This window comes from Eptatretus burgeri, chromosome 10 (genome assembly GCF_056783735.1).
Source record: "Eptatretus burgeri isolate ZD-2024b chromosome 10, Ebu_testis_v1, whole genome shotgun sequence".
NCBI lineage: Eukaryota > Metazoa > Chordata > Myxini > Myxiniformes > Myxinidae > Eptatretus > Eptatretus burgeri.
This window is the reverse complement of record NC_140970.1, coordinates 47,638,953-47,664,318: the sequence shown is the minus strand read 5'-3', so window position 1 is coordinate 47,664,318 and position 25,366 is coordinate 47,638,953. Positions and strand designations below refer to the sequence as shown.

The window sequence follows — 25,366 nt, the reverse complement described above, 5'->3', positions numbered from 1 at the left end:
AAGAAAAGGAGGCTTGCCTGGGCCATGACGCACCACCAGTGAACTTCTGAAAATAGAAGGTCTTATGGACTGATGAATCAAAATTTGAAATCTTCAGTTAATCACGCAGGGTTTTTGTATGCTGTCAAGTAGAGGAAAGGATGGTTCCTCAGTGTGACACCAACTGTTAAACATGGAGGAGGTATCTGATGATCTGGGGCTCTTTTGCTGGATCCAGTCGGCGACTTGCACAGTGTGACGGGCACCCTGAACCAAAAGGGCAACCACAGCATTTTGCAGCGCCATGCAATACACTCTGGTGTATGCCGAGTTGGTCAAGGGTTCATCCTGCAGCAAGACAACGACCCAAAACATATCTCCAGGCTATGTCAGAACTACCTTCGAATAAAATAACAAGATAGTCGGCTTCAAATCATGGAATGGCCAGCACAGTCTCCAGACTTAAACCCCATCGAGCTGGTTTGGGATGAACTGGACAGAAAGGTGAAAGCAAAGCAACCTTCAAGTACAACACATTTGTGGAAAATTCTGCAACAGTTTTGGGAAGAACTTTCAGAACAATATTTGATTTCCATGATAGATGGAATGCAACGAGTTTGTTCGGCTGTTTTTTCTGCAAAAGGTGGCAACTTTGAAGAGTCAAAAATTTAGATTAAATTTTGTTCAACAAAACAATTCCACGGTTTCTTTTTTATCTGCATTTGTTGACTTGTTCTATGCTTTAATTTCAGAGTACACTGAAACATTAAACTGCTTAAAGTTCAGTAAAAACTGGAAAAAATGGGGGTGTTCCAAAACTTTTGATCGGTATTGTTTATAAGATATATATGTGTAGACAACATCACGTTTGAAGCAGTTTCCCCACTTATATATTATATGAAATCAGCACGATTGAGATTCAAGCTCCTTTCTTCTTTGAAAGGCAATTGTGGTTTAAACCCACTTTGCCGTCACAAACAGGTTGGTGTTCTCTCGAGTTTCACCTCCTTTCTGGCGGGAGTAGAAGACAGGTTTCTGCAGGGTGCATTCAGTCCACCAGCAAGCCCCTTCTGGTGAAACTCCCATAATCCAGAATCACTGCTCACCTCCACACATTCGTTCCTCTTTTTTTCCCCTCCTGTGCAACCAACTTCCATATTTATTCAATCTCATTCCTCACGCAAAGTCTTCAAGACAACTGTTCATCATCTCAGATCATCCCCCATCCAAAAACCACGATCTTTCCTTCTCCCGTTAATCCCACACCCAAACCCACCTCCTTCTAAATGTCCAGTTTTTCCATCAAAAGAGTTTGCTCCTGTATCCATGTTGTCCAGCCCCCGCCTCTCATTTTTACCTGCGTCCCTCGGCCCTGCTGTTTGCGTTTCCCCACTCTTTCTGTTGCATCTTCATCGATTCTGTGTTCCAGCGTTACCATGAGCATGGACTTTGTACAAGAAAATTAAAAAAAAAAGAAAAGCTCAATAAATACACCACTGCAGCATTCCAAGCAAACTCTTTGCATCAGAGTCATCATCACAGCACAGAGATATTGCAAAATAAAATATACCATCAGATATGGGGAATCCCCCACCATTGAATGAAAAAGGTCATACATATTCCAGATAATGAGGGAGGTGAATTGGAAACAAGACACCATTTGGTCATCATCTCGAAAAAGTTCCCCAGGGGTGAGAAACGTAGTAACCAAAAATAATTGAAATCAGATAAGCGGTTTTCCATTTATGACAAAAAAAAATTTTTCCAAGATGGCCGCCCCAGTCGGCCATCTTGGATCTGGCCACACCCAACATCAATAGGGTTCTTCCTTTTCAGGTGGTACATGTGTGACCCAAATTTCAAATCGATATGGCAAACAGTTTGAGTTATTGCACTCATGGCAATAAATGTTGACGCCCGGAAGGACGGACGGACAGCCGGACGACCTGGGTGACAACAATATCCCCCTTCCGCCACGGGGGATAAAAAGTTAAAGTGGAAAGACAAACGGGGCATTGTTGATGAGATATCCTTGATCGCAGTGCCACATTGTGGAAACATCAGGAGCAAGTTTGCCCAAAGAACAAGGTGGCATTACTGAACAAATTGGACTTTTATGCAGGAGCATCTCAAGATCACTTAAAAAAAATTCTCCAAGGTTGCATTTGAGGAATGTTTGTTGAAGATAACATCATAGATTTCCATGAAAAAAGCCTGGAAATGTGTTGGGAGAGATGAAAACTCCAAAGTGGATTGAAATAAAACAAGCAAAAATTAAACAGGCAAGCAAACAAAAGTGGGAATGCAAGCCATCAGAAAGACATCAAAATTCAGGATGAAGGACAGACCAGCCTTGAGATTACATGCTGGCAAGGGCAGATAATGCTGTGCCCAATTAATCCGACTATCTACAGTAATAAAGGTCAGCCAATCTGTGCTTCTCCTCCATAACTCCAAAACCATGAAACTCCGCAGGCCAAAACTTTGCTTCCATACGAAGGGAACTCCGAGAGAGCATGGATGACGACTGGGTAGTGGGTAAATTTAAAAAAATAATAATAAAAAAAACAAAAAACCCTTTTGAAGATACTTAACTCGTCTCATCATAAAAACTTGAGTAATTCGACTCCGCACAGTAGACGGGTATGCTTCCGCTCTCCCGAACAAACATTTGAGTATTGACATATTTGACCCTTGACCTTTATCATATCTGGCCCAAAATCTAATCAGTAAATTGCCCTAACTTTACCTTTGTACCAAGTTTGATGAAATTCTGACCAATATTTGAGTTCGGGCATAAACAGTAAAATTTCAGAGTTTGACCTTGATCCTTGAACTTTATCACACCTGGCCAAAAATCTAATCACTTCATTGCCTTGTCTTACTTTAACCTTTTACCAAGTTTGATGAAATTCTACAATTTGCTTCTTCTTGAGTTATCGTGTAAACGAAAATTCGGACGGATGGACAGACAACCCGAAAACAATGCCTCAGGCACCCTTGGTGCAGAGGCATAAAAACATCGGTGGACAGGGCGCTCGCCCTCGCAGGGATCATGAGGTGCCATTTGGTTTGGCCTGCTCAAAAATGCCGTGCCTTGGAACCAAGATCGACTCTCGGCGACTCATTAAAGTACAGCACAAAATTGAAATCCATCTTTGGATTTGAGGATTGGAGCATGTGGACAAAGTCAATCTGGAGGAAAATGAAAATTTTCAGAAATTAACCATTCTTATCACTCACGTATTTACGTAAAGACTTTTGAGCAAGCAAGGCTGTAATCCCTCCTCCAGAAAATGTGAAATTGTGAAAAGCACAACGCTTTGAGAGATCCTCCACACAGACAACGACAGACAGAAATGGGTGAAAACACAACCTTCACCTTTCGTAGCAGAGATAATTATTATCAGATGTTCACCAAAATTAAATAAATTCTTCCTTGTCACACATCCAACATGTCCACAAAGTTTCATCCAAATCCGTCCAACTTTTTGAGATGTCCTGCTGTGTATAGTTTTTGGCCTGATCTCAATGGTGAAGAATCACTGAAAAGATTCCAGTCGTCGGATCCTGATCTGGATCTTCATCAAAATCTAATCAGTTCGTCCTTGTCACACACCCAACCTGCCCACAATTTTTTTTTTTTTTTTTTTTTTTTTTTTAATCGGGATCCGCACACAACTTTGAGATATCCTGCACACAAACAATCAAAAAATAGACAAATTGGTGAAAACATAACCTCTTACTTAGTTTAGTTCAAATGGCAGAGCCAATGGTATCACATGAACGGGAGTGTTAATTTGTCATCTGACCCTTCACTTTTTAGGAACAAATAATCTGTCATGGATGGACACAAACACAGGATTATACATACTTGCACCAAGTTTGATTAAAATCTCTTCAGCTGTTCTCAAGTATCAGATCTTTACCTGACATGAGCCTTGACCTCTTGATGCTGAAATTCAATCGGTTCATTTTTGCATCACAATAAATACTTGGACCAAGTTTGGTCAAAATCCCATCATTGGTTCACAAGTTAGTGCAGCAACGGCATTTATACCTAACGAGACCTTGAACCTGTTGACCCCATGTCAGCAGTTCATTTTTAAATCATAACATTTGTGTCCCAAGTTTGACTTGGATCTCTCCAGTTCTCAAATCATGACAACAAAAACCCATCATGGACGGATGGATAACAAAAAACAATCATGCCTCCGACGACTGCATCATGGAGGCATAAAAATAAAAAATAAAAAACAAAGGCACAGGAGGCACATCTGCATTAGTTGGGACATGTGTTCAGGAGGGAGAAAGGAAATGTGATCATTCAGGTGTGATTCTGGATGCAGTTGGAAGGGGGAGCAGGGCAGACCAAAATGAAAACGGAATGAGATGCGAGAGGAGATGTGTAAAAGGTGGGAAGGTGGTGGAGATGCTTGAGATGTGGAGAGAAAAAAACCTACACTTGCCAACTTCACAAGGTGGTGGGACCATGAAAGTCATAGTATTTGTAATAACAGTAGTAAATGATTGTTGAGCTCACTGACAATGTCATAGCGATTTATAACCGAAAATAAGCAACAAAGGAAGATGCCAACACACACACATGGATGCTTCATTGTCATCCAAACAAAACTGAAAAAAACCCAATTCCTATGGCACAGATATTCCACAACCAGACGAGCTCGGGAGAGGAGCACAATTTGCAGAGTGCAAAAGGAAAAGGTGGTTGTGATTGCCCAAGTATACATTTACCAAGTATCGGGAGAGCAATCCCAAAGAGAAACAAGAATACAGCCGAGGAGTTGCAGCAACAGCAAGCTGGCAGCCAGGATTGCAGCTGTGCAGATACCAGAATGGTTCCGGCGGAAACGATGCAAGGCCAGGTGATTCTCAGAGGCGGAGACAAATGCCACGGATATGCACCCCAATACCAGGGGACCCAAACACATCTGTAATGGCTGCATGTAGCTGGAAGAGGAAGAAATTGTTGAGACAGTTTCCAATTTAATTATTTTATCAACATCAAAACAACCGTCAATCCCACGAGATCCCCGTTATGTTTCCACATGCAAATCATGCTTATGGCAGGTACACTGTGAACATCACATGTCGCTGGCAGCATTGCTTTGACTACTTGAGGAGGTACGCTTCATGCGCACTCTCGCCTCCAAGCTGTCCACCTGCCCACTTTTCTGCAGGGCTCATTCGTGCCTCTTCCCACCTGTGGAACCAACTTTCACATACTCTTCAATCTCACCCTTCCCTCCACATTTGGAAGGCAGCTGTTCTCCACCACAATCATCATCATCATCTCAGATCATCCCCATTCAAACCATGATCTTTTCTGATGCTGTTAACTACTCCACCATGCCCCATCCTTCCAAATTACAAGTTTTGTTTCTTCCTGAGGGTCTGCATGTGAACCCATCTTGTCCACTCCCTGACCCACCTTCCCTTCCCACATCCTCATTTGTCCATGTCTCCCTCTATTTTATCCTTTAACGCTGCTGTTGGTGTTTCCCCCATTTTTCTGCTCTTCCTTTTATATTCTGACCAGTTCAGTGTTGTCGCTCTTCCACGAGCCTCGACTGTGTGAAACAAAGATTCTTACCCGACAAGCAGCACAACAGCCAGTGCCGGATTAACCACTGGGCCAGCGAGGCCCACAAAAATTTCCGACGACGTTTTTTTTTTCAGTCTTGATTATGTGAGTGGACATGTGCAGGAAGGCTGTACACACAGTGAGCTAAGGCAGCTGGCACGCTGCCAGACACAGTGATGGTCGACAGCGAGCGTGGGAACCAAATGATCACATCACAACTCAGCCAATCACAGGCGTCACCGCTATCATCTGGCCGATGGGTGGGGTTACGTTCACACTGAGTATGAACAGACTGGCACCTCTTGCATTCCTGAGAGTTATCAACCATCATGATGCTTGCAGTTCTTTGTTTTGCTCTTCTTTGTCGTTTTTCATTCTTGACTATCGCCGACGGATATATTCGGCACCACAACAGCGGTACTTGCAAACGCGACAAAAAGAAGAGGTGTGAAACAGAAATAAAAAGACTGTCTGGATCCATCTTTAAAAAATTTTCACCACACCAGAGTCGAGATGAGCAAACGGAATGTGCGCATGCAGAGTCTTCTTCTGTCAATGTCGAGGGATCAAGTGATCTCGCACTGCATCACATTTCGGAAGCTGATGACAGCAATACCGTCGCATCGAGCAACGAGAAAAGCATTGAAACAACTGCAGTCAGTGCTACAGCTCGTAGTTTCAATCCTGATCCTGCTGAATGAACTCTTTCTGCAGAACTCAGATAATTTCATCCAGAATCCTCCCTGCCAAGATAGGAAGGCAGATTTTTCGTATACGGCCAGAGTGTATCCAGATAAAACACGGTATTTTCGGCGCGAACCCTTTCAGCAGAAACTCACGAACGGGGAAACGGTGAACAGGGACTGGATGCTGTTTTCTCCATCAAATGGTAAACTTTACTGCTTCGTGTGCAAACTCCTCTGTCCCGATGGCGATGATCAGGAAAGCCATCACAGTAATTTTCGTATCGGATTTAATGATTGGAAGAATGCCTCTGCACGTCTAGCGTCGCACGAGCGTGGTACAGCCGTTGAAAGGTTTCTACATTACGTCGTCATTGAGCATCACGATGGTGAATATCTGTTTGGAAAATTTCAAGAAGTACTGGAAGCCAGTGGGATTGATGTCATGGATTGTCGAGGCAGTCATACGAGAATGAAAGCAACATGTCCGGTGTCTATTCAGGCGTACAAGCAAGAGTCTGTAAAATTAATCCACAGTTTGAATCTGGTAGGAGTCGCTGCCACAGAGAGTTATTTGGAAGCCGTGAAATACTTCGGACTTATTCAAGCCGTGTATAACTTTATGTCAGCATCTTCCCAAAGATGCGTCATTTTAAAGAAGTCACTCGATGAACGTGACATCAAACTCAACTGTTTGCCTGATACGAGGTGGTCAGCTCGTGCGGACGCTTGTAAAGCGTTTTCCGCAAGCTACAAGGACATAAAGAAGGCGCCGAGGAAGATAGCCGGGCGCCCTAAACACATCAAAACCTTTTTTAAAAGAGGAGGATAAAGACTTTTTGGCACGGTCCTCAAATGATTCGAATCTTTCATAGTTTCGAAGCGACTATGTATTAAAGGGCATCATAATGCTGCGCCATCAGTGAGACTGGAAACCAAAGCATTGGCTGAGAAGATGGAATTGACCGAAACAGCAATCATGTGCGCAGTCTGGTCTGATCCACTTGGCAACATTGATCGAGTTAACAGATGTCTCCAACCACCTGGAATAGATGCAGAGTGGTTAAGCAGCATTACGACGTTTCTAATACATGGAGTCGCTTCGAAACGATGAAAGATTCGATTCATTTGAGGACCGCGCCAAAAAGATGGTCGAGTCCATCATTTCCGCTGTTGACAATCGTCAGGTCAAGAGGCGAAAGAAGGTCTCCTATGAAAATGACGAGGAAGAAGAAACCCCAAAATCTGGCAGGGAGAAGTTCAGAGTTGAGACGCACTTCTCCATACTCGATCACCTTCTGACAGAAATCCACAGGAGAAGAAAGAGCCATCAGAAAATCACGGATCTGTTTGGATTCATCCCACGGCCAACAGCCTCGACCATGGTGGTGGTCGTATGACAGCTTAGCTGCCGGGGTAGCTATCATTTCTTGAAGCGCGACTGTCGATGATGCAGTGCCCCTCTACCAGAACACATACTGGAACTGGTACTCATTTCACCGACCTCGGAAGGATGACAGGCTGAGTCAACCCCCTGGTGTATTAATTCAGCGGCCGACGGGGCTTGTACTCAGGACCCAAGGATCCCAAGCCGCCACCATAACCACTGAGCCAACACCAGGCTGAGCCTCGACCATGGTACACTCTCTCGCAGAGCGGAGAAACTGGTTTCAGCGTGCCCTGCTGACGTTGAAATGGACAAAGTTCAGGAAATAGAACTTTGCTCGAAATACTCCCAAGTTCATCAATGCATCGGACATGCTCGAGTACATTCTTCACAACAACTTGACACACACATTCCCCAATATTTTTGTTGCCCTCCAAATATATTGTTCGATGTTTGCTACGAGCTGCGAGGGTCAACGCTCCTTCAGCACACGAAAGGGCGGGAAAAATGGTCTTCGGTCGACCGAGGGTCAGGTGTGCGTGTCCACGCTCGCTCTGCTCTGTGTTCAATCCAAGCTGATGAAGGAAATCGATTTGTCCGAAGTGATCGCGTCGTTTACCAACCAAAAGGCGCGAAAGAAGGTGTTCTCAGCAGGGTGGGAATCGAATACACAAACATTCCTCCGAATTTGTTTTCTGTATCGTTCGTTTCTCAATTTCGAAGCCCAATTGGATTTTACAGACACTTGTATATTTGAAAAGTCGGACAAATCGCCATTTACCGCAGTCTGTTCAGATTAAATTTCATGTTCAAAATCGTCGTTTCGATCATTCTTGAATTTGGCCTACGAAATCTCAAGGGCCTTGGCCTACAAAGACCTTAATCCGACCCTGACAACAGGCGCTACTACGAACAAGTAGTTGTTTTAGGAGTGCAGTAAGTTACTCACGAGACGGTTGTTGCATCGTACTGGATCCTTCAAGTCAGGAAGGCCGAAACGCGTCGATCCCAACACAAAATCGGCCAAACAAGGCAATGGAGCAAACCTCAACTCCGCCATGATGGAACGTGACGTCAGAACATAATGCACGCACGTGCTCGCACCGTCTGGGATTTTTAATCCCGTCTTGTTGTTGTTGTTGTTATAAAAATTATTATTTTGAATGTTTTCTGAATTTTTTTTTTTTTAATGCTGGACATTACCAGAGAAGAACTCATCCTTATCCCGCCCAGAATTACGGGCACGACAATTCCCCTAAGATTGTCATCCCGGATTTCATTATCACCTGTTGTGTGGAGGGTTTTCAGATTTATCCCATAATGCCGTGCGCGCCGCCATGTTGGTTGTACGAATTTCCTTGGCAACGACAGCGTCAGCAGCTCCACAATCTATCACGTTTATCTCGTCCCTGCAATGGAAGATTACGCGAATTATTTGGCCTTGTGAGGTCGTCTTTACCTTTTCTCGTTGAGTTTGCCAACAAATATGGCGCTCGCGCACTGCATCATGGGATTAAAAAACCTCCATTCACCTCCACCGGAAGCGACACTTGCAGTGTCGTGGCAGAGGTGCGAACAGGCAGACACGAGCCGGAGGGTAACACAACTCCGTTTTATTGTCTCGAGCGAGAGGGTTGGCGTCGGATGCCCGTAACTCCGCTTTAATACGCACTCGATGCACCGTACAGGCACACGACCGACAAGACACTGCCAATGAAACCACATGCCGCTACTGATGCTACTCGTGTTACAAGTCCCGAGCGGCCGCGAACAGCGATATGCATTGCAAACACGTGACTACAATCAGAACTCCTCCACCACGCTCTACGCATTGTGCTTTGCATGCGTAGGCCAATATGCCACAACACTTTCCAGCACATTTTATTTATTGAGATGTAATATAGCAGTTTCGGTGCTGCTGAAACAGTTTCTTGGCAAAGGTTACACTGGGTGGTTTGCCATTGCCTTACCAGCGTTGCTTGTCAGTATTACGTCCTTTTAAATTCTGAGCGTCAAACAAGGAAGCAGCGCGAACCATTTAAAAGAAAAAAAAAAGTCGCTACCGGATTTCGAACTCCCAATCTCTCGAACTCAAAGTGGACACTGACGTCTCACCATTACACCAGCAAGTCGAACCACATAGAGTAACATGGAGGGAATTAAGGTCCTCCCTCCACCCTGAACCCCTTGGATGATTAATCTCTCTTTTTAACCTTCCTGTGAGCCTGGCATTGGCTTAGTGGTTAGGGTGGTGGCTTGGTGCTGTTGGCTTAGTGGTGAGGGTGGTGGTTGGGTGGTGTTGGCTTCATGGTTAGGGTGGTGGCTTGGTGGTGTTGGCTTCGTGGTTAGGGTGGTGGCTTGGTGGTGTTGGTTTAGTGGTTAGGGTGGTGGCTTGGTGGTGTTGGCTTAGTGGTTAGGGTGGTGGCTTGGTGGTGTTGGCTTAGTGGTTAGGGTGGTGCAGGCCCGTAGCCAGGGCTCAGTATTAAAGGGGACATATGAACTGGATGGGAGGGGGCACAATTATTATATTTAATATTTTTGATAACCCGGTATACGATTGTATTTATGCAGCATTGACGCATCTATACTGAGGTTGCCGTCGCACACTAACCAAATTGATCTCAGCGAGATTGAATACGTTCCGATGTTTTTGGCCTAAAATTATTTGAATGCAGGAGAGCTGCAACAAACTGGCACATTCACAATGCAGATATTCAATGATAAGACAATTGGCACCAATTCAGGTGCACTCATTCAAGGTGTTGTCAAGAATTGGCATTAGAAAATTAATATACCAGAGATACAATGACTAAACGGGGGAGGTTGGCACCAGAATCAGTGCAATTTCAAATAAGATACAGTAGGCTATGACCTGCGATCATCACGTTAAACTATCAACAGCAAATACGATGAGCCTGAAGATACCACAAAGTCCGCATTTAAAGCAGTCAATCACACAGAGGTAAGGTTATGCACAAAGCACGAGATATGGGATATGCAAAGCACCAAACAACATTTAACTTCAACATCAGAAGTGCAAAGCAGCCGACCACGGCGGGTGCTGACCACAACCACACTGCAACCACAACCACACGCATCACCAGCAGTCACACACACAATCTGAACTCCTCGTATCGTTTTTATACCGCTGGACTCGCTGTCAAAAGAGCTGCAGGCGACGCGTATCGGTGTGGAATCTTCTGAGGACCTTCTTCTTCCATTCATTCAGGCATTTGCGTGTGAGGTCTCTCTCGAAGGCCAGCCATAACAGTTGTGCCTTGCGTGCATGGCGCATGGACCGTCGATGGTCAGTGAAGACATTCCTCAATTTTGAGAATGAGTTTTCACACATGGCAGTAGACGCACCAAATGTTAGTCCAAGTCTCATAGCAGTCACTGCAGTTGGCATGGCTTCCAGCATTTTGTGGTATGTTGAGGAGTTTTTGTGTTGTCCATCTCCCGTTTGGCTGCTTTTCTGTCTGTGTGCAAATAAACTGCTTTGCAACCACACACTCAATTTCACTGATGGTTGACTTTGTTAATGTCATGATGTGCTGGAGCATGTGGGGATCCAAGAACGTGCCATTTTCAGGATTCAAGGCAGCGAGTGAACAGGCGAGTTGTGTGTTGCGCTCACTGAAGCGCTGATCGATCTCTCCAAGCAGTGTCAATTGCGCTGTTAAAAAACCCTCTGCAGTTCCGTATTGTCATTGTCATTGTTTTGTCCTGTGGTCTCCAAAACTACAAACTGTTCCAAGTTCTTATTCTTTGTGCGTCTCCGTTTTGGTGGTGCAGGTGTAGAAGTGTGAGCATCGTTGGCCTTGTTACACAGATCAGTGAACTCATCCTCAGAGCGGAGTTTCTTCACGCACTCTGTAGCACTCGCCAACAGTTCCAACACCATTAGCAAGTTCATGTCCTCGACCTGCAAGAGTCTGTTCGGGCCATCTCACAACATCAGCAGTTTTTGTACAAAAATAGCAATGAACATCAAGGCAGGCCCAGAGACTTCCCGCAAAAGCCCAATAGCCTCCATCCTCATCTCTGCACCGGAGGCACGCTCTGCATCAATCTCCGACAGTAAGGATGTGATATCCTTCAAAGATCCAAGGATCACAGACACGGTGGCTAAATGTCCCGCCAACCTTTGATCAAGAAGTCGTTTTAACCGCTCACCTTTATACTGTGCAGCAACAGTGGGCTTTCTGAAGAATTTGTACAGGCAACAACAAACCTCGAGGAAATCAGTGACAGCTTTCTCTGCTGCCAGTGCGTGGATAACGACCAGATGGATTTGGTGATTTAAGTAGAACACATGGGGGATTTCTCTTTCCAATATCTCTTGCAACAACTTTTGCACCCCACCGTGCTTCCCAGCAATTACCGAAGCCCCGTCGTACACCTGACTTAATATTTTTGACGTGTCAAGTCCTGTTTTTGTCAGCTCTGCAATTATGAGGTCTGTTCATGTTTTTGCATCTCCGGCATCGGCTGTAGCCATTGTGAGTAGATGCTCTGTTGCTGCATTTGATGCCGATACAAAGCGAATGATGATTGATATGTTCTCACATTCAGTGGGGTCCCTCGTCCCATCCACCTTGATGGTAAACCATGATGTGCCGACTTCTTCCACGATGGCATCCGTCACATTACTCAATGTGCAGATCAGTTCATTCTGCATTTCCGGATGAGTATAGCTTGCGTTTCGTGGGATATGCTTTATTATTTCGGCTCGCTCGGTCTCTTTTTTTGTGTGGTTTGTCTTGGGTCACTCACCTGCATTTATTTTTTTGTCTTATTTATTTCCGGGTTTTTTTCATATATTTATATTTTCATTTACGGATGCTTTCTCACAGTTCTGTGATTTTTCTCGGTGTATCAGCTTCGATGTCCATCGGCACGCAAAATTTCAGCTTTCTGCGTCACCCGGAAGGTACGGATCTTTAATATTATTGCGGACCCGGGGTCGGGGGCGAGAAGACCACGAGGGGTGAGCGACCTCGGTTTCCCACCAGACTTTCCGGAATCACAGGCCATCGCACACGAATAACTTCATGACGTGAGTCGCTAATCGACCGTGAACGCCAATAACTCGACCACGCGACTTGGAGTCCTCTGTGATACCATTTACTTGAAGGTCACGTGATCTAATTACTGGGGGACACGCCTTCGGTACGCACTTGCTCAAACCAGATCACCTTACCAGATCAGATGCAGCAGAGTCATTGCCAAGAACGTACCAGCGAAGGAACAGATTGTTGGGGGATAACATCCCGGCTAAATTAGAGTGCGAACCATGCTGGACCAAATGGAGGAAAAGACAAAAACAAGCTGGGAACATTTCTATACAAAGCATTTATTTACAATGGCATGGAAAAGTATGTGGCACAGTGAATTGGGTTTATTCTGATGCACAGCAGTGAAAGCAAGGAATTTGTGGGGTCCGGCAACAGGCAAGCAATCTTACAAAAGCAGACACAGAGCAGACCTATCCCATTATAACCTCTACAATCTTAACATAATCAACCACTTCAACTTCTTGTGTTCCAATATACAAATGAACACTATCAAATATTTTCCAGCAGAAATCATTTACAAGTGTAGCGTTTCTGGTATTCGCAGCCTTAGTGAATGTAAATTTACACAACAAGAAACTTTCGGCTGGATTCAAATTTGTTGATTATTTATTTCAAAACTTTTTGTTTAATTTGTATTCCAGTCTATTCCAGTTATGGCATTTACCTTGATGTAGTCTTCTTTTTTAGTAGAGTTTGAGATGACAATGGTATCATCCAAATCATAGATACTATCAATTGCTTGCATACTTGTATTTATTTCGGAAAAAAAAGATGTCAAAACTTTTGAAACCCTGACCCAATTATTTGAATTATTTTCTGTCGTTCTTGGTGAAACAACGGAGTTTTGCCTTTCTTAATTTCTTTTATTGCTTGCAATTTATGAGATTCCCTTTGGGCATCTTTTATACTCTTTATAACACCCGCTATATTTCCCACAGCAGAAGCAGTTGAACCAATTCGGTCACAATGTTTCAGAATCGTTGAACCTATACCCATTGGAGTATCAATTGTCCCATCTACTTTTTTTCAAAATTGATGTCCTACACCCCTTTGTCTCTTAAGTTTATAGTACCATCTCCCAAGATACATATCTTCACCCTTGTAGTATGGGGAAAGGAACATCCCATCCCCTGTAATTATTTTATATTTTCCCAACACGTGTTTCCTCACAATAACCTTCATATATATTTATTGGAAAACTTCACGTAGGTGAATTCTGATGCATATAATTTCTCCATTAAAATAAATCATGCGATTATCTTGGTCAATTATACTAAAATTTACTCTGTATATTTTTTTTCCTGATACAGGCAGAAAAACCAGATTTTTGGGTTCCATCTTGAATTTATAACCAATAGGGGTTGGGTATGCACTGAATGAAAATATTGTATTTGTTCTTATTCCATCATTATAACCACCATCAATCAAATCACAGTGAATTGATACCGAATTTATGCCTGAGGATATTTGAATGACATTATCACTGTAAAACGTCCCATGAGTATCAATCGTTTTTGAGGAGAAACCCAATAACTCTCCAAATGAATTATCAATTGTGAAATCAACCTTGTAGTTATTTTTAAGTTCAATCGTTGATTTTGAAGTATGTTTCTGAATACCTATAAAAATATTTTTTTGGTTCATCACCCTGTTCTTTCATCAGTCGAGCAATTTCGGAAGATTTGAGAAATCTCATATGCTCCTGGTGAAAATGTTATGGTTTTGTATCCACTTCCCAGATTATAACTAAACTTGTCATTTTTATCGGTGATATTAAACAAGGTATTATAAGTTTCCATAAGACAATAGACGCTTCATATTCTTTTGTTGCGTCAAGTTGTAGTGGGTATGGAAATGAAGATGTGTGGTCACTTGTGAAATTAAAACTTAGGATTGTGCTTCTCATCTTATTTAATATTGGATAAAATGTCTTGGTATTGACATTTATTAATTATTTTCATGTTCATCAACTGGTCTAAAATGGCTGATGCTTCATTAAAACAATTGTTATTTCCAGCCTTCTGACTACCGAACAGCAATAACAGTCTATGAACTTGAGGGAGAGCACTTGGTAGAGTGCAAAACCTCCGCCGCCAATATTGCTGGGTCACTTAAGTAAACCTGATATCCCATTCATTGTCGGTCAAAACGGATCAGACTCAACTGAACCACGATTGAATAGACGAAACTAGATCGACGCGCATGTCGAAATGCCAAAAAAATAAAATCGAAATTTTTTTGAAAAAAAAAGGTGCAAATTATTTTTTTCTCTCACAAATTTATTTCTTTTTGGGTGGAAATCACTGAAAACATGGAGAAATGCAAAAACAAAAATTCAAATATTTTTTCAAAATGGCCACCATAGCAGCCATATTGGACTTTGGACCAAGTCCAAAATCTTACGGCATGATCCTTGGACCATACCTAATCCCCCCCAAAGTTTCATCGAAATCCGTCCAAGAGTTTTTCCGTAATACTGTGCACAAACAAACAAACAGACAGGGGTGAAAACAGGAACCTCCGTCCATCTTCGATGGCGGAGGTTAACTGGAGGGGGAGCACTCGGTCGAGCGCAAAACCTCCGCCGCCAATACTGCTCGGTCACTCAAGTGAACCTGATATCCTATTCATTCAATTTGACGTCAACAGTGCTCACAGAGTTATAGTTTGCAACTTTCCCTTTTACTTTTACATACTCAATTCATTCGTCATAACTAGATTCCTAGATTTCTGTGGTAAAAAGTCAGTGTGCTTCTCCGAGACTGGGAAAATATATTATCGTGAAGCGATTAGGGCTTCTCGTCCTTTTGGCTAAGATCAAGTGCGATCGAAGTTGCGGATAGAGAACGAGTCAAATTCTACCTCTCCAACGGCAGTGGCTGCAGCGGACGAGTCAGTGCTGCCAGCTGGGCTTGCGGCAGTTTTTGATGAAACTTTGGATTCCTTGGACATCACGCAGATGGAGAAATTAATGCTGAGGAGACGTCAAGGGCGTGGTCTGAGTGAGGATCGCCCGAGGATTGGTGGTGCATGGAGGTGGGGGCGGTCCCTTCTGGGGGAGGAAATGGCTTGGAAGCCTCCCCCTCGGAGCCAGTTGTCGCCGGCTCGTCGGGCGTTCGTTTGCAAGAAATGGTTTCTGGTTCCTCTTGGAAAACTTCTGCTGATATTCCGAGAGACGGTCGGACAAAGTTTTACTCCCAAACAAGCCTTCGGAGGTGCCTGCTATCAAGGCGAGGAACGGTCTCCCAAACAAGCCTTTGGGGGTGCCTGCTATCGAGGCGAGGCTCGGTCTCGCAAACAAGCCTTTGGGGGTGCCTGCTATCGAGGCAAGGAGCGGTTCTTCTGCTGATAACGAACGTGATTCAGATGTCGGGGCCCGCTTGAGTAAGGACAAAGAGCGTCCGAAGCCTGTGGGTGACCAGCGAGCGGCGGAGGGTGGATCGGCTACGGTTGACGGGAGGGCTCGACGGCCGGGCGGATCACAATGGTTCCAGCCCGCTCATTTTTCCCGTAGGAATTCAGTTCGCTTCACCACAAATGTTGATTTCGAAATGGACCAGCTGAGATTTTGTAAACTCGTGTTAATTCAGGAGTTAGGAATCTCGCCCGGTCAGTTGGATCATGTGTTTGCCTTGCCAGGGGGGAAATGTTTTGATGTGGTGTTTATGAACATTGTCATCCATCTATCCTTTTGGGAAAAGTGGGAGAAGGCCAAGTACAGAAGTCCTCTTTCCTCCTTTGCGGTGGAGAGTTTATGTGAAAGGGGGTGGTTAATGTGACTATCCAAATGTACGTTGAATCAGTGAAGGATGAGGATATTATTTTGTGGTTAAGCCGGTTCTGCAAACCACCTGGGCCATCCGACCGGATGAGGAACGCTTTGGGGATCAAAAATGGGGCGAGGAGAGTGAAGGTGCAGCTGTGGGACGACCCAAGCAAACCTGGCAGTTTTCTACACATCCCTAATCGGCTCAGTATTGGTTCCTTGCGGGGTTTCGTTTTTTACCCTGGACAACTCCGTAAATGTAACAAGTGCAATGAGGCTGGTCACCTCGGCGCAAACTGCCCAAATCCTCACTGTCCTCGTTGTGGGCAGGTTTGGCATGGCGTTCGCGAGTGTGTCGAGAGCATCTCCTGTAATTTGTGCGGGGAAGCAGGGCACGTCTTTAGGGGTTGCCCGAAATCTTTTTCTAATTCCTTAAAAAGGCGCTCCCAGGTTTTCAGGGAGGGGAGAAGGGGGTGGGGCTTGAGAGGAGGGAGGTAGAACAAGGTCCAGGCCCAATTGGGAGGGTGGGGGATCAGGGTCCCGCTCAGGATGGGAAGGCGGTAGAGCAGAGACCGGCACAAGATGAGAGGGTGGTTGTAAAGGGGGTGGTTCAAGATGGGAGTGAGGAGGCTCAGGGCTTTCAATTCGGAGAGAGGGAAGCGGTGATGGCAGATAAGTGTAGTTCTTCGCTGGAAGAGGAAACTACCTCGAAGCCGGGCCGGGAGGGGAGTAGTGGGGATCCTTTAGTAATGGAGACTGTAGGGAGGGAAGTGGGGGAGGAAGTTATGGGAGAGCAGGATTGGGAGGTTGTGGGGTATGACCCTCGGAGGCTTTTTCAGCATAAGGAGAAAAGTGCAAATGCTCTCCACTCGGTTTCTACGGGTAAATCGGGGTCTAAAGACTCGTCTGGGTTGGGGATTGGAGTCCTGAGGGATGATAAAGGGAAACGGTTCAAGAAAACCCGGAAGGTTGCTGTAAAAACTGTTCCACGACAAACGCGGTTCCTCTCAGATGAAGAGGGTCGAGTTAAGAGTGGGTTCAGTGAATGCTGGAAGCATTCTGGGATGAGAAGGTGTCAGCGGGTTTTTGCCGAACTCAAAGCTTTGAATTTAGATATTCTGTTTTTACCAGGGACTAGTAATTTCCAGCAATGGGAGCGGGAATGGGGGGGCTTGTGTAAGTTCTCCAGGAGCGATAAAACCAAGAATGATTGTGTTGGTTTTCTTTTTGGGCATAGATTTGCATGGAGGGTGGTGAAGGTGGTTGTCATTGAGCCAGGGAGGGTGTGTGTAGTTGATGCTGTGGTCCAGGGGAAGCACTTTCGGTTGGTGAATATGTATCTCCTTCATCAGCCTTGGGAGAAGAAGACATTGTTGGACCGGGTCAAACCATGGCTCTGTACGCATAAGCTGTTTATTGTGGGGGGGAGACCTCAAGATCTCTTTGGAGGAACCCTCGAGCCGCGCGTCGGCCAAAGGGGTGTCGGACTTGCTGGATACCTTCAAGCTCAAGGATGTCTTTCGGGATTTCTGAAGCCGTGATCCAGGTTTCACTTGGTCAAATGCAGGGCGGGGGGGGGGGGGCACAAAGGTCTAGGCTGGATAATATTGTTTCGGTTGGAGAAATTCGCATTACACCAAAAAGAGTCCTCAGGTGAGATATATCGGTAAGTTAATGTGAAGTTAGCCCAAACCCGTTGCATAGAGGGAATATGTGAGATTCATCCGGGCTGCGACGCTTTGAGTTAGCCATTTTTCTTTCTCTGTTGTTATTTTCGACCATTAAGCCGCCAACAACTCAAACACCACCCCAACAACCAAATTGCCACCATCAACAACGCCCCTGAACAACTCCACAAACCGCCACGACCTTCACCTCCACAACCCAACCCCGCAAGCATCTCCTCACCCGCCATTCTCTCACGACGCTCAACAACGCCCCCGAACAACTCCACCACCTTCGCCTTTCTCCTTCACAACCAGCAACCGCACCATCTGTGAACACTGAACGTCGGGCTGTCGAGGGCCCGTTCGGTGATTGGTGTCGAACGCATCGAGCCGCGAGCGCGAATGGCAGCCTTTCCGAGGGAGAAATTCGGATCAAAAAGGCTTCAACGCCCCCTTTTTCTCCATCCAATGGGCGAGTGACGGGCGGTATGGCCCCGCCTCCAAGCGCGTTTTGATCCTGATATTTGCATACAAGCTCCTCCGGCGGCCTATAAAGACGCGAGCATAAGGCGACTCGCGCAGTTCAAGTTGAGTTCAGTTCAGTTCAGTGCGGGTCGAGTGGAGTTCGCGCGCTTCAGTTGCAGGCAGCTGGTCGAGTTCAAGTTCGAGTCAAGTGAAGACGGCGGGTCGGCAACGAGGTTGCGGTGTGGGGGTAGCTCGTCTCGTCGCTTTGTCCAAGCCAGCCAACCATTCCCCTCTCCCTGAGCATCAGCAATTCCCCCCCCCCATCCACGCTGAGATAGTGCCGGGGGGCACCGTTCCTCCCCCACCCGAAACATGATGCCAACAAACTGCTCGCGCGGAGCATGCCGGAGAGGACTCGCCGACCACGCCAGGGGCACGGAGTCGGGGCGCAGCTGCACGAACATTGCGGCTTGCCCGCCATCGCGTCACGAGGACACGGGTAAGACCTTCTCGGTCTCGTGGACCTGGCCGCTCCTCCAGGATCCACATACATTTGGTCCACGGACCTGTCTGCCTCCTTGCCTGTGAGGGTGGCTTTCTTTTCTTTCGGGTTGAATGCATGCTGTGGCACATTGTCCAACAAGAACTGCCTTAGTGTCTGTGCCTGTACATTGCCTTATTCGGTGTTAACTCTTTCCTTGCATTTGGTTTTGACTGTATGGCTGTATATACGTGCTTCCGTGTGTCCGTATTAAAGTGCATTGTGTCAACTGTTTTCCCGTTTCGCTTCGTCTTTTCCTTGTATTGAATCTCCATCTTGCATTACGTAAGGGATTGATAGTGGGTTTAAAACGCCCGGTAAATAATCCAAACCGTTGACGATAACTCCGCTCGGTTATCTCTGCAGCACGGAACGAACCGCTTCAGCGGTTCGTGTCCGAAGTCGACCTGCGGCGAGGTACGATCGCCCGGTCGACCACTCGCGCAGGAACTTAGGGAGGTCGAATGTGGCGAGAAACCCTGTCCTGCACGGGTGGGCAATTGGCATGATCGTGGTGAGGTTAAACTCCCACCCGTGACTGGCTCCTGGCGGTAGTTCCAGGAGGGTCACGACTGAATTGTCCGTTCCGGTGGGCGAGGCGGCTGCTTTTGGCTACACGCGGTCGATCGCACGCCGGCGGGCGCGAATTCGTAACAATATATTTGTACTGAAAGAAGTTACAACGGTCGGTGTCCAAAGGTTGTGGAACAGCTTTTCTGACCACTGCCTTCTTAGGGCTGTTTTTTCCTTTGTTAATTTTTTGTTTGTTGGGAAAGGAGTTTGGAGGTTAAACACATCCTTGTTGGGGACTCCAGAGAGAAGGGAATTGATCGTTACAAAACTCAAGGTCTGGAAGGATTTGATCCCTCTCTTCAGTTCGGTCGGGGAATGGTGGGACGAGATAAAAGCCAAACCTCAAGAGATATTCCAGAGATAATAACCTCAAGATAACTCAATAACTCAAGAGATAACCTCACGAGAGTCTTGCTCGGAGGGCGAGCTTTTAGGCCGCCAAGTCCTTCAAGGCCAAGTCGGCCTGTCTGCAGAGATTATGTCTGCTTCAGGCGTATGGGTTTGATGTTGGGGAGGAGAAAGTCTTTGAAACAACAAATTGGGAAATTCTTCTCCCATCAATTCCAACGCATTCAATTTCGTAGTGGGCTGCTGAAAGAGAGGGAGGAGGCTTGTTCCTCCCCTTTCTTCCAGAAACTACTTAAGAAGAAGGTTTGCATGAAGGGCCTTCTCAACGAGGGGGGTCTTGAGCGAGTCTTGGTTCGATATGGAGACCGTGGTTGTGAGGCATTTCGTTAAACTTTTTCAGGGTCCGGGGGACTCTGATAAGGACACGAGAGAGGGTTTTCTGGCTGGTTGGGAACATGGGTTAGTCAATGGCGAGCCTCTTTCGGGCTTCTCAGTTGAGGAGGTGGAGCAGGTGATCTGTGACGGTAATAGAGGGTCTGCGCCGGGCCCAGATGAGCTTCCCCGAGAACTCCACCGTTACTTTTGGGAGGATCTTAAGGTCCCTTTAGTTGATCTTTTCAATGAAGTCCTTCGGTCGGGTGTCTGTCCGGCCTCTTGGGCGCAATGTCACATTAACCTGCGACTAAAGAATGGGGACCCCTTTAGTTTGAACAATTGGAGACCCATCTCATTGCTTAATGGGGACTATAAGATTCTCCCTAAGGTTTTGTTGGGGAAGCTCCAGGTGGCTCTGGGGAGATCGGCTGGGCACCTTTCAGAGGTGTGGGGTTTAAGGTCACCGGGCCACAGACGTGCCGATTGTTCTTGGTGATCTGATTAAGTCAGCTCGAAGTGGGGGTCAGTCAGCAGCGTTCCTCAGCCTAGACATTGTTGAGGCGTTCGACTCGCTTTCTTGGAATTATTTGCTTTGCGTTTTACGGAAATGGGGATTTGGTGAGGGAGTCGTTCGACTGATTAAATCCCTGTATTCCTCTTCGGTTGGTTGGGTTGGTATTAATGGGTGGTTGTCTCGCCCCTTCGAGATTTCCCGGGGAGTCCAACAGGGCTGTCCACTATCCCCGTTGTTGTTTGTTTTGGCCTTAAAGCCTCTGATTTAGAGATTTTTGGCTTGTATTAATGGGTTGTTGGTGCCTGGTTCAGGGGGTTGTTGGGTCCCCTGTTTAGCCTACATGGATGATGTCGTTGTCTGTGTTCTCAGAGTGGGGAATTTGAGGGGGCTATGCGGACCTGCGACGAATTTAGCGCGGTCAGCGGTTTGCGGGTAAATTTTGAGAAATCAAACCTGTTGGTGGTGGGTGGGTGTCATGGGCGAGAGTCCCCCATCAAAAACTTCGGGTTGTTGAAGACTGCATTTGGGTGTTGGGGGTGTGGGTGGGGTCAGGTGGCTGTGTTGCAAAGAATTGGGAGAGTAGGTTAATTTTAGTTGAAAGCTTGTTTCGCAACTGGGGGCAGAGGGTTCTGTCGTCGGCTGAAAGGTGTTCCATTATTAAAGGGCAGATTTTTCCGATGCGGAGATTCTTATCGGAGGTTTTTCCTCCTTCTGATAGGGACGCAAGTAAGTTAAAAACCTAGTTTATCGGTTCATGTGCAAACCTTGGTTTTATCGTCCTTCCCGTCTCCAGCTCTGTGCGGGTCAGTTGCAAGGGGGAAGGGGATGCCCCGATCTAGTAGACAGTTTAAAGTTGGCCTTCGTGGCTCGACATACGTCAATGGTTACGGATGGATCGGGTGTTTTTCTTCCGCCATCGAGTTTTTTGTATTACCTGTGTTAAACCAGGTTCGAGGCAAGACGGTCCGTCTGTATAGGCCCAACGTGTAGGATCCGGGGTACCCCTATTCAGTGCTGAAAGAGTTCATTCGTGGGGTCAGGTTCAGAGAGGTGCCCAATTCGTGCTCCAGAACCTTGATGAAGCTGTCGGAAGCAGATGTCGTTTTTCCTCTCAGCGGCCTTCAATTCGAGAGAACTCTGACGGTGTGGCAGAACCTGTCCTCCAAGGTCCTCACTGGGGCACAGAGTGACCTCGCCTGGTTGGCGGTATGCAAGCTATTGCCTTGCCGGGCGGTGCAAGGGGTAAGAGGGCATGCCTCAACGGAAAAATGTCCTTATATTGGCTGTAACATGTCTGTCTGAGTCGGTCCAACACTTTTGGTGGGATTGTGTATTTGCCTCCTGAGTTTGGAATGCCGTGTTAGTTAATTTTTTGTGCAAATTGAAGGTGAAGTTTTCCTGAAGTTGGGCCATGATTTTGTTTGGTCCCTTTGGTGATGATTGTAAACCACAACAGAAGAAGTTTTGGAGAATTTTAAATTGTGTCAAAATGTCTCTGTGGAAAGCCAGGGTTTCCGCATGCTTTGGAATGCACCATTTTTCTTTGAATTTTGTTCTTACGTTGTTCAAGAAAATGTTTTTGTATAATGATTTGAGAAGTATGTTGTGATTCCCTTCTGTTGTATGCCTAAACATGTGTTTACAACAGAGTCTGAAGGTTTGAGACATTTGTCTTGCTGGTGTTCACTTTAATAAAAAATCGTTTGAGTGTGACCCATGTGACCCATCGGTGGAATCCCGCTGCCCCCAGGGGTGTCGGCGGTGTTGCTATCCCAGGGAGTCTCTGGCATACATCGTTAACCATTGTCCCCCGGGTATGGTACCCATTCGCCGCCGACACAACATGATCCAGAGTCGCCTGGTCAAGGCCATTCGGCATGGGGACGTACATGTTGACCAGCATGTCCCAGGTGATCCCTCCCCACATGAAAGACCAGATATCACTGTGGTGGAGGGCATTAAAATCACAATTGTTGACGTTGCTGTCCCCTTTGACAATGGTCCTGATGTCCTTGCTACTTGCGCAGTTGCAAAGAGGGAAAAATATGAAGGATTGCGTAAAACATTGGTGGCTTCGGGCAAGGATGTCCAGGTGCTTGGGTTCATAGTGGGGGCACTGGGATCGTGGTTCCCGAGTAATGAGTCGGCCCTGAACCGGTTGGGAATCTCCCGGTTCTACCGGAAGCTGATGTGTCGGCTTTGTTGCATTGATGCTGCAAGTGGATCCCGGGATATTTACATTGAGCATATGTCGGGCCATCGTCAGTATGTGGAGGTCTGAGGTTGGTACTTCCCCATTTCCCTTCCTCCCTCCCCCCCCACCCCATTTTTTTTTTGTACGGTGTGGATGATTCCCATGCTTGTCAAAGTGAATGGATCTTGCCAAACAGACGAAAAGTGCAAATTTCTATTTTTGGACTGGTCCCCCTTGTTTTTATGGCCTGGTGCCCTCAACTCGTCCTTGGGGGTTGTGTTCTTTTTATTTTGACATCACCCCAGGGGCCTCTTTCTATTCTTTTTCTGATTCTAACGGTGTGGAGGAATTTTATCCTCAGTGTCTATTCTCTTTTAACTTTTTTAATTTTGGTCTTTTAAATTTTTTTAATAAATCTGTTTTTATCAGTTTAATTGTTGTTTCTGTGGTTTTTGTTGTTGTTGTTGTCTTGGGTGAATGTTGTGTAATTTAATTTTTTTTTTTTTCCTCTTCCACCATTGTTTCGCGGTACGGTGTGGTGGACGTCCTATCCTGGGAACAGGTTTTTGAATTATTGTGAATTTTTTCTTTTGATTCTAACATTTTGAACACAGATTCCCAATGGAAGAGGATGGACCGAGGCCAGGTCGGCGAGGTGGAGGTGCTGCTCGAGATGTGGAGACGTTCCCCTGTGAGTACTGCAGTTAAAAACCTTGCGACGCTCGCGGGGTGGCGTCGACACATCGCCCGTATGCACCGGCTGGTCACCGAGGAGGCCAACGCCCCCGACGGCCCCCAGACCCAGGTATTTTTGTACCCGCTTTCCAACCGTTGGCCTTGTTCACTCTGCCGCGAGACTTTTTTTTACCCAAGAGACCCTACAACGACATCAGAAGCGGTTTCAGGCCAGGATCGCTTTTATTTCAGTTTTTAGATGCTCTCGGCGAGAGCTGGAATACGATACGGCAAGGAAGGCGGCGCACCATTTCAAAATCCATCGGAAAGAGAACAGAGTTCGCCCTCCGTTGCCGGTATCGCTGGGCCTTCAGGTTACCGATTGCCGAGACGACAGCTGGCTGAGGCGAGCGCCGATTCTCGACGGGTGCCCCAAGTTCTTACAACGACGTACCAGGTCCGGCCGTCCCGCCCGAGAGCTATGGCTCTGAGGACGGGGCGGCCGGCCCGAGTATTGTAAATGTGAGTGGAATCGGTGTTGGTGAGCGGCGGTCGTTCCAGAGGTCCTGGTCAGCATTTTTGGGTTGCCCCTCTGGAGGGCAGGCTGATCTGATACTGGAGTCTTGCCGGGTCTCAGAGCCCCCAGTGGGTGTCCCCCTCTTGGAACAACAAATAGTTGCCTGCAATGAGTCTCCGGTGCTGCCCATCACCGAGGGTTCCCCTGTCGGGGTTATCCCCCGATGTGATGCGGAGATATCCCGGGTTCTCGACCGCTTGGTATCGGCTATTCGAGGCCCCCTGAGAGGCCCGCTTTCAAAGAAGCCTGTGACAGTTTTCTGCAGACGGCAGGAACTGGGGCTGGGGGTGGATTGAGCGGTTGTGTTGATGGGGTGAGGCGCGGCGATGGAGCGGGGGAGCTTGAACCCGCGGCTGCGGCGGAGGCTACGGCCCCGCACCCCCCCCCTTTTGGCCAACCGGCCTTATGCTCCCTCACCTCGACGCGGCGCATCCCTGGCTCCACGGCCTGTTCCCCCCCCCCACCATGCTGGTCGACACTGGCCCCAGTTTCCCTGAGTATTGGACTGGACAGTTGAGGAATGCGGTGTTGTGGGAGGAGTTTGAAATTGTCTGCGAGGCGTTCGCCAGTGCCCGGGTTGACCTTTGTCGACCACGGCGAGGCGGACGCAACGCAGACGCCCCCACACACCCAGGTCGTCCCCGACCTGACCGGCCAAATACGGCCGGTACTCACAGGCCGGGGTATGACACCCAGGAGGCCAGTCACCTGTAGAAGCTGTACAGGCACATTAGAAAAGCATGCCTTTAGGGTGGTCCTCGGGAAAGCTGCGGACAGATATTCTGGCGGGAGAGAATCCGCAGAGGCTTTTTTCTCCCAGGTTTTCTCCTCAAAAATGTCGACCCAGTTGTCATTTCCCGGGAGTTCGACAAATATGTGTCTTCCACCGATGAGGCTCGTGTAGGGGGGGGGCGGCGTTGAGTGCACCCATTGGTAAGA

The 25,366-nt window shown here is 46.8% G+C and overlaps 1 protein-coding gene and 1 long non-coding RNA gene across 5 annotated transcripts in view; both read right to left on the bottom strand.

Annotated features, from left to right (window-relative positions):
* Positions 1–24,860, bottom strand: part of LOC147018495 (uncharacterized) — a 69,688-nt gene extending 44,828 nt beyond the window's left edge. The window contains exon 1 of the long non-coding RNA XR_015062429.1: positions 14,902–24,860. This is a non-coding gene — a long non-coding RNA (uncharacterized LOC147018495). The remainder of the gene's footprint in view (positions 1–14,901) is intronic.
* Positions 1–25,366, bottom strand: part of LOC147018492 (uncharacterized) — a 261,256-nt gene that overhangs the window by 66,897 nt on the left and 168,993 nt on the right. For 3 of the 4 annotated variants that reach the window (XR_015062415.1, XR_015062416.1, XR_015062414.1), the window contains one exon: positions 4,735–4,950. The exons of the other annotated variant lie outside the window; for it this stretch is intronic. The gene's annotated coding sequence lies outside the window, so the exon portion shown is untranslated. The remainder of the gene's footprint in view (positions 1–4,734; positions 4,951–25,366) is intronic. 4 annotated transcript variants of the gene reach the window in all.